The sequence below is a fragment of the Haematobia irritans genome, chromosome 3 (genome assembly GCF_050003625.1).
Source record: "Haematobia irritans isolate KBUSLIRL chromosome 3, ASM5000362v1, whole genome shotgun sequence".
In the NCBI taxonomy this organism is placed as follows: domain Eukaryota; kingdom Metazoa; phylum Arthropoda; class Insecta; order Diptera; family Muscidae; genus Haematobia; species Haematobia irritans.
In genome coordinates this window covers 149051552-149061705 of record NC_134399.1, presented here as the reverse complement: position 1 = coordinate 149061705, position 10154 = coordinate 149051552, and positions in this window count along the sequence as shown.

Sequence of the window (10154 nt, the reverse complement as noted above, 5' to 3'; positions counted from 1 at the left end):
GCAATCGATGCAAATAGCCATTTCGTCTCTTAAGCTATCAAAAACTTGCATACCCTGTTTTCACAATTTCACTCAGTTTATAGTCCGAAACTAAAAACTGCATGCCGAATAAGACTATTCGAGTGTTCAATGCATACATCCTACACAAACATTCACTCTCACGCAGTAAAGGAAATAAAAATTATTGACCGAGTCACGGCTCTCAGGAAATATTGATTATCTGGCACTTGGCCAAATAATATTTACGTTTTTTTTCTAATAGCCATCATCATTTGGTTTGTTTTGTTTTCTTGTTGTCCAACTTAAATAGATGAGGAAAATAGAACGGAAAAATCGAAATATAGTGCAGTGTAATGATAAAATGTGTCATGTTTTGGTGTTTAGATGTCACTTCATTTTTTTTTATATTGCAACCTCATTGCAATATCAAGAAATGCTACAAAAGTCGGAAATAGCATGTACACTAGGCGATTTATGTGCCTAGAATAATATAGAATTAATTGCAATAAACTCATTTCCAGATTTCTTTGTCCATTCTAAATATTAGATAGAAGTTCTCCAATGGCTAATATTTAAATGAGGAACTGATAACAGATCGACATTTCGATGTGTTACAAACGAAATGGTAAACTTATTATACCTCAATCACAATCCTATAGTGTTGGTACAAAAACCATAAAATCTTAAATAATATCCAATTTTAGAATCAGTTTAGATTATGCTACCTTTGGCATGAAGTGTGGCCTTCAATGGCTCTGCAGAATTTTGCACACCCAGAGAAGGAATATGAATAGGAATCAAGAGCACCACCATGTTACTTTTTCACAGCGTCCATGTAGCATTTTTGTCGCAAAAATATTCTTTTCTCGTCAAACATAACATGCTTTCCGAAATCAAATACATAATTTCAGAGAAAAGAACATGGTTTCGACAAACATTCTATATGTTTTCCGTGAAAAATTAACATTTTGCTCTTGGAACATGGTTGGGGCGATCATATTCCTTCTCTGCGTGCAGAATACACCGTCTTGAGATGATGGACAGTTTGTTATTTTTAGCGGCAAAGTCCAACGGATTGAGATCCGGAGATTTCGGTAGTCATTGCGCGGTAAAAATGAAGTAAACTCCCGTTTAAGCCATTCGGTTGGAATATCCATGCCCTGAGCAGATAAACAAAATATTTCCCCGATAATATTCGGCATTTATTTTGACCACACGGTCCATAAATACGAAAGGTAGCCGCCAATGGGCATTACGGCGGTCCACACTATGGGCGACAGTTAAGGTCTGGTTTATATTTACAGTTGACTCTTCTTTAGCAAGTAAATGCGATTATTTTGTTTATTCACAAACTGCTTAATTTGGAATGGCTTCTCATCGGAGAAAACCAAATTCGGTAACTGGCCATATTCGTGCAAGGGGGGCAACTCCTTTGCTTGTTTTTTTTTTCAGTGTTCTTCTTCATATGCTATCAAAGTCCATTAAAAAAGATTTAGCGTCTACTTAAATTATTCTTTTCAGACTCGACTTCAAGTAGAAGTTATCCTATGTTTCAAGTAAAAAACGCCTTTAAAATAAAGAGTTAGAAAACATTTCCAATTTTTAAAGAAGTTTTTTTTTTTTTTTTATTTGTAGCCAAGATGCAAAAAGTCAACAAATTTAAAGACGGTTTCATTAAGTTTAAAGATTTCAGAAGTATTAATGCCTTAAGGTGTGTACTATGTTCGGTTTTCGAGTTGAAACCCACTTTATTTTCGCGATTACTTTTCCTTAAATAATCATAATTATAAATGAAAACAAACATATTCCTGTAAAGTCTTGCCGGAATCTACAGGAACAGGAAACTGTGCATCAATTGAGTTAATCTATCTGCTTTATATTGAACTGTTTTAATAAAGTAACCGCGAAAATTTCAACGCGAAAAGCGAACATAGTACTGACCTTTAAAGTTGGCCTTATAAAACGAAATTTTCTTTCATATTAGGACTCCCAATGAAAACAGCGAGTTAAAAAAAAAAAAAAACAAGTATATACGGCCGTAAGTTCGGCCAGGCCGAAGCTTATGTACCCTCCATCATGGATTGCGTAGAAACTTCTTCTAAACACTGCCATCCACAATCGAATTACTTAAGTTGCGGTAACGCTTGCCGATGGCAAGGTATCTTAAAATCTCCTAACACCATCTTCTAAATTGTATGTAAGTCCAAACGTGGTATGTATTAAATCAAAAAAGATCGATCCAATACGTATATAGTTCAGTTTGACAAAGTAGACATAAAATTTTGACAAAATTTTCTACAGAAATAAAATTTTAACAAAATTTTCTATAGAAATAAAATTTTGACAAAATTTTCTATAGAAATAAAATGTTGACAATGATGAAAATTTTATTATGAACCGAATAAAATTTTAACAAAATTTTCTATAGAAATAAAATTTTGACAAAATTTTCTATAGAAATAAAATTTTGGTAGATTATTTTTGGCTCTAGTGGCAACCATGATTATGAACAGATATGGACCAATTTTTGAGTGATTGGACAAATTTTGGTATGGTTGTTAGCGACCATATACTAACACCACGTTCCTAACTTGAATCGGATCGGATGAATTTTGCTCCTCCAAGAGGCTCCGGAGGTCAAATCTGGAGAACGTTTTATATGGGGGCTATATATAATTATGGACCGATATGGACCAATTCTGGCACGGTTGTTAAAAATCATATACTAAAACCATGTTCCAAATTACAACCGGATTGGATGAAATTTGCTTCTCTTTGAGGCTCCGCAACCCAAATCTGGGGATCGGTTTATATGGGCGCTATATATAATTATTGACCGATGTGGACCAATTTTTGCACGGTTGTTAGAGACCATATACCAATACCATGTACCAAATTTCGGCCGGATCGGATGAAATTTGCTTCTCTTTGAGGCTCCGCAAACCAAATCTGGGGATCGGTTTATATGGGGGCTATATATAATTATGCACCGATATGGACCAATTTTTGCATGGTTGTTAGAGACCATATTCTAACACCATGTACCAAATTTCTGCCGGATCGGATGAAACTTGCTTCTCTTAGAGGCTCCGTAAGCCAAATCTGGGGATGGGTTTATATAGGGGCTATATATAATTATGGACCGATGTGGACCAATTTTTGCATGGTTGTTACAGACCATATATCAACACAATGTACCAAATTTCAGCCGGATCGGATGAAATTTGCTTCTCTTAGAGGCTCGGAAAACCAAATCGGGGGATCGGTTTATATGGGGGCTATTTATAATTATTGACCGATGTGGACCAATTTTTGCATGGTTGTTAGAGACCATATACCAACACCATGTACCAAATTTCAGCCGGATCGGATGAAATTTGCTTCTCTTAGAGGCTCGGAAAGCCAAATATGGGGATGGGTTTATATGGGGGCTAGATATAATTATGGACCGATGTGGACCAATTTTTGCATGGTTGTTAGAGATTATATACCAACATCATGTACCAAATTTCAGCCGGATCGGATGAAATTTGCTTATCTTAGAGGATCGGCAAGCCAAATTTGGGGGTCCGTTTATATGGGGGCTATACGTAAAAGTGGACCCATATGGCCCATTTGTAATACCATCCGACCTACACCAATAACAACTACTTGTGCCAAGTTTCAAGTCGATAGCTTGTTTCGTTCGGAAGTTAGCGTGATTTCAACAGACGGACGGACGGACATGCTCAGATCGACTCAGAATTTCACCACGACCCAGAATATATATATTTTATGGGGTCTTAATAGCAATATTTCGATGTGTTACAAACGGAATGACAAAGTTAGTATACCCCCATCCTATGGTGGAGGGTATAAAAATCATAAAAGCACAACGATATAATCGGACATTTCTAAGCAGAGATATAATTTGTTTAGTAAAAATAGAGCGAAAAACTAAAAATAACGGGATATCTCAAAAACTGTTCCAAAAAAATTTAATTTTTTTTCGAATTCAGCAGATCAAAATACATAAGAAAAGTCACCTCTCATCAAATGTACATTTTCATTTCTACACTCAAAAAAAAGTGAACTCTCTATTTCACTAAAGCCAATTTAACTTTATTTTAGTTCATGGAATTATTATGTTTGGAGAAAGTTTCCTTTACCGTAATATTTTTTTGTGTACGTTAGTTAAATTAACTAAAACCGAGGAAAAAAATATACTTAAATGAAACATAAAGATTAACTAAATTCGTGTCTTCCACAAATAGTTCAGAATTTCTTTAAATTTGTAAATTTTACTAGAAATGCGTTCATCATGAACTTCGTATGTCACTAAAGACATTCTTGCAATTTTTAACTCCAATTTTTTCCTTCAAACTACAAAATTTTCTTTAACAAATGAGAAAACTTAATTATGTCTAATAAATTTTCTTGAATTTGTCGAAAAAAATTTACTTATTTTTATGACATCGGCTTGATGCTAGCGTTTGTAATACTGTTTAGTTAAAATTTTCTAAAAATATTAAAAATTTTCTAAAATTAACCGAAAGTTTTCTTCCTGGTGGGTTCACTGTTTTTTCAGTGTAGTGTTATTCAAGTAATTTATGTAAAATTATTATTTTTTATTGAAAATGAATTCTTTGACTTTTTAAAACATTGACAAAACACAGTAAATAATCTTTTATCTTTACGAGATTAAAATTGTATTGAATATTTTTAATAATTGTTGTTGTTTTTTATTGCAGCTTTAAACCATACATTGACTAAACTACAAGTGTAGCTTAACCAAAAGAGGAATAGAATGTTTGTCAAATTTATTTATATAGACTGCAAGATGGTTGGATGGACGCACGTTTCGGAATTACCACATTCTTCATCAGCATCCTCTACTTGCAGCAAAACTATCAACCAATTATCAGAATAAATTCAGGCAGTTTATTAAACCCAACTATAAACAGCACTTGAACCCTCCGAAAACAGGTTTTACATTGATAGCCGGCTTATGCCAATATGAATTCAAAACAAACATATATCTTTTCCTATGCCACTGTCAAATCATCGATTTGAATTCAGTTGGCTGGGTTTATTTTGAGCGTGCCTCCTCTTCTTTTTCCATTCTTTTGTTTCAACTACACAACGGTGAGCATTATCCCTCTTCTCTATTTTACATACATCTCTTCTCTATCACTTAATTAATTTCTCAATAAACATATTAATTTGTACATTGAAAACTGAAACCTCCACTTGTTATTTTTTGTTCCTTTTCCGGTTGGGTTTCACTCCATCAAACGCTTTGTTTATTATTTCTCATTACTTTGAGAAATAATAAACCCAAGCACACACACACACACAACCTTATACAGTCCACTCATCTCATACAGGGGATTTCATCTACCACATTGATTCTCCACTGTCATCTGTCCCAATCCCCCCACACACTTGTGCATGCTAACCATGGCACCGTGGTGCAATGGTTAGCATGCCCGCCTTGCATACACAAGGTCGTGGGTTCGATTCCTGCTACGACCGAACACCAAAAATTTTTCAGCGGTGGATTATCCCACCTCAGTAATGCTGGTGACATTTCTGAGGGTTTCAAAGCTTCTCTAAGTGGTTTCACTGGAATGTGGAACGCCGTTCGGACTCGGCTATAGAAAGGAGGTCCCTTGTCATTGAGCTTAACATGGAATCGGGCAGCACTCTGTGATAAGAGAGAAGTTCACCACTGTGGTATCACAATGGACTGAATAGTCTAAGTGAGCCTGATACATCGGGCTGCCACATAACCTAACCTAACCTTCGTTATTGTTGGTTTTGTTCATTAAACATTGTTGTTGTTTTTTATTGCAGCTTAAAACCATACATTGACTAAACTACAAGTGTAGCTTAACCAAAAGAGGAAAATAATGTTTGTCAAATTTATTATTAATAATTTCATAACTGAAACTGATTATAAGGCTATTAGACAATTATTAATTAAATTTTCAGATTTGAGCATTGACTATCCAATGGCCCATAACATCGTCACCCTTAGACGAGTGTATCAAAGTAATATATAGTACGATTTGCATAATATTTACTATTAATTCACGCCAGGTACATCTATTCTAAATGTGAAAACTAATTTTCAAATGAACTTATTGTCTCATTTGAAACATCCTTGAGTGCAATTGCCAACGAACGTGTGCAGCCCCAGCCGTCAGTAAACGGAGGTCTTTTTGGCTGATTTCACATTCGATGATTATAGTCACACCCGTGCTCTCGTAGTCACATGACATTTACATTATTGCACCCTAGCTGAAGAGCTAGTGTACGATGCGACAACGTTAATGCCTTGCGGCATTAAGTACCACTAAGAAAGCTAAAATCATTGTGTATTTATTCACATGCTAATGTCTTTAGTTAGATGTTTTTATGCTTTCTAATTTCATCTGAAATTGTATCAAAATAAAACAAAAACCTACCTAAGAAGTGCGTGCCAACTTTTTTCTAATCGTTTAAAAATAAATATTGGCACGTTTACAAAATTGGCGCACTTCTTGCACTGAGCAATTAAATAATACGCTTTAAATATAACACTAAACACAACCATAATAAAAAAAATAATTACTAAGAATATGGTCTATCGAACATTTGAATTCGTAGAGACATACATACATACATACCTAAACATAAATCTGGCAACTAAATTATCTGTCAAGTACCTGCAACCATTGTGTATAGTGGTGATGCGATGTTTGAAAACAGCGTCAATACGCCACTGGCCATAAAATCCATACAAATGAGAGATACTGAGAGAGATTTTTGTTGTTGTTTTGAAATCATTCTCTCTTAGCCATTATGAATTGAGAATTCGTTTTCATATGATCAGAGTTGCCACTATACAATTGAATCGTTGTGTTTTACGGAAACTGTTTGGTTGCATATAGTGATTCTACGGAAGTGGGGAATATGGAAGATACAGCAGAAAAATCCTTTAAAATGGTAAAACAATATACTATTGTTTTCTGTCAATATAAATCTTTTAAAAGTCGACCACATAGTTCTACGAACAAATTTTCTAGTTAAAATTACAATCCTTTCGAGATCTTATTTGCCGAACTTGTATACTTTTGTTAGTGGAAAGAAATGAAAGCAAAAGATATTTTCGAAAAAAATTGCGCGATTTTTCATTAATGAATTTATTAAATTGTTTATATTTATACCCTCTACCATAGGATGGGGGCTATATTAACTTTGTCATTCCGTTTGTAACACATCGAAATATTGCTATAAAACCCCATAAAGTATATATATTCTGGGTCGTGGTGAAATTCTGGTGATGTTAGTATATGGTCTCTAACAATCATGCAAAAATCCACATTGGTCCATATAGCCCCCATATAAACTTATCCCTAGATTGGACCTCCGGAGCCTCTTGAAGGAGCAAAATTCATCCGATATGGTTGAAATTTGGTACGTGGTGTTGATATATTGTCCCTAATAACCATGCAATATTTTATCCATATTGGTCCATAAAAATACACGCAGAGAAGAAACATGATTGCCACAATCATATTCGAAGAGAAAAATAATATGATAGGAACTATATTTGCGGCGACCATGTAATATTTTCACCTGCAACCATGTTGGCACAGTGAATATGGTTCTAAGGTAAATAAAGTTTTCCTCATCTACAATGTTATTATATTAATAAAAAGAATTTTGTTTGAATCAAAAGACAATGATCACCATCTAAAATGTTATGGTATTCATCAAAAATGGGTTTCTTTCAGTTAAAAGAACACAACCTAAAAAACTTTATTCGTCGTCGAAAAAAAGACGCCACTTGAGAAAAGAAAACACAAAATTAACTTTATTTATTGTTTTTTTTTTTTTTTTTTTTTTTTTTGTAAATGTGTACCTGGTCAATGTTTTTATAAAAAAAAAAAACAATTAAATGGTCACGAAAACAATGCACATGGCCTTTTTGGTCATTTAATGATTCTCGGCATGTCTATACGTAACCTATAGAAATACTTTTTTCTCTGCAAGAAAGTAAAAAAATTGAATGGTCAGGTACATGATTTTCGCTACCATTTAATGGTATCAAATTCTATCATTTAAATAATAGAACATGTTTGCTGCATTTGAGAACCATTTAAATGCTTATTGCCAGCATCCGTTCGAAAATTATTTTTACAAAGACAAAATACGTGGTTTTCGCGACAATTACATACTCTAGATAAGCATTAAATGGATGCGGCAACCATGTCCAAACATGTTTTTTCTGTGCGTGTATACAGCCCCCGTATAAACCGATCGCCAGATTTGACCTCCGGAGCCCCTTGGAGGATCAACATTGATTCGAATCGGTTGAAATTTGGTACATTGTGCTAGTGTGTGGCCGCTAACAATCATGCCAAACTTGGTCCATATCGGTCTATAGTTATATAACCCTTCACACAAAATTGGTCGATATCGTTTGGTCGATACCATATTTAAATTCTTGCCCTCTAGTTACGGCGCAAAAGTTCATATCGGTTCGTTGCGACAATTACATACTCTAGATAAGCATTAAATGGATGCGGCAACCATGTCCAAACATGTTTTTTCTGTGCGTGTATACAGCCCCCATATAAACCGATCGCCAGATTTGACCTCCGGAGCCCCTTGGAGGATCAACATTGATTCGAATCGGTTGAAATGTGGTACATTGTGCTAGTGTGTGGCCGCTAACAATCATGCCAAACTTGGTCCATATCGGTCTATAGTTATATAACCCTTCACACAAAATTGGTCGATATCGTTTGGTCGATACCATATTTAAATTCTTGCCCTCTAGTTACGGCGCAAAAGTTCATATCGGTTCGTTTTTATTTGTAGACTTCACTATATATTCAGTTCTTGACCGAATTATATACGTATTTAATCTGTTTTTGTCTAATAAAGGGTGATTTGTTAAGAGCTTGATAACTTTTTAAAAAAAAAAACGCATAAAATTTGCAAAATCTCATCGGTTCTTTATTTGAAACGTTAGATTGGTCCATGACATTTACTTTTTGAAGATAATTTCATTTAAATGTTGACCGCGGCTGCGTCTTAGGTGGTCCATTCGGAAAGTCCAATTTTGGGCAACTTTTTCGAGCATTTCGGCCGGAATAGCCCGAATTTCTTCGGAAATGTTGTCTTCCAAAGCTGGAATAGTTGCTGGCTTATTTCTGTAGACTTTAGACTTTACGTAGCCCAACAAAAAATAGTCTAAAGGCGTCAAATCGCATGATCTTGGTGGCCAACTTACCGGTCCATTTCTTGAGATGAATTGTTCTCCGAAGTTTTCCCTCAAAATGGCCATAGAATCGCGAGCTGTGTGGCATGTAGCGCCATCTTGTTGAAACCACATGTCAACCAAGTTCAGTTCTTCCATTTTTGGCAACAAAAAGTTTGTTAACATCGAACGATAGCGATCGCCATTCACCGTAACGTTGCGTCCAACAGCATCTTTGAAAAAATACGGTCCAATGATTCCACCAGCGTACAAACCATACCAAACAGTGCATTTTTCGGGATGCATGGGCAGTTCTTGAACGGCTTCTGGTTGCTCTTCACTCCAAATGCGGCAATTTTGCTTATTTACGTAGCCATTCAACCAGAAATGAGCCTCATCGCTGAACAAAATTTGTCGATAAAAAAGCGGATTTTCTGCCAACTTTTCTAGGGCCCATTCACTGAAAATTCGACGTTGTGGCAGATCGTAAGTCTATTCATGATGAAATGTCAAAGCATACTGAGCATCTTTCTCTTTGACACCATGTCTGAAATCCCACGTGATCTGTCAAATACTAATGCATGAAAATCCTAACCTCAAAAGAATCACCCTTTATATACCACGAGGTTAAGAAGTTTTAAGATACCATGCCATGGGTAAATATTTCCACATCCCAATTAATTCGATTGTGGATGACTGTCTTTAGTAGAAGTTTCTACGCAATCCATGGTGGAAGGTACATAAGATTCGACCTGGCACAACTTACGCCCCTATATACTTGTTCTTTATTAATTTGTACTTATGGATAACATCAAATTAATTTTATTTAATTTTAAAACCATTTTAAGGCAAGTTCAAGCATTAAAATTCAAACTATATTTAAAATTAAAAAGTATGCGATATCCATCTGTTAAGCTCTTGA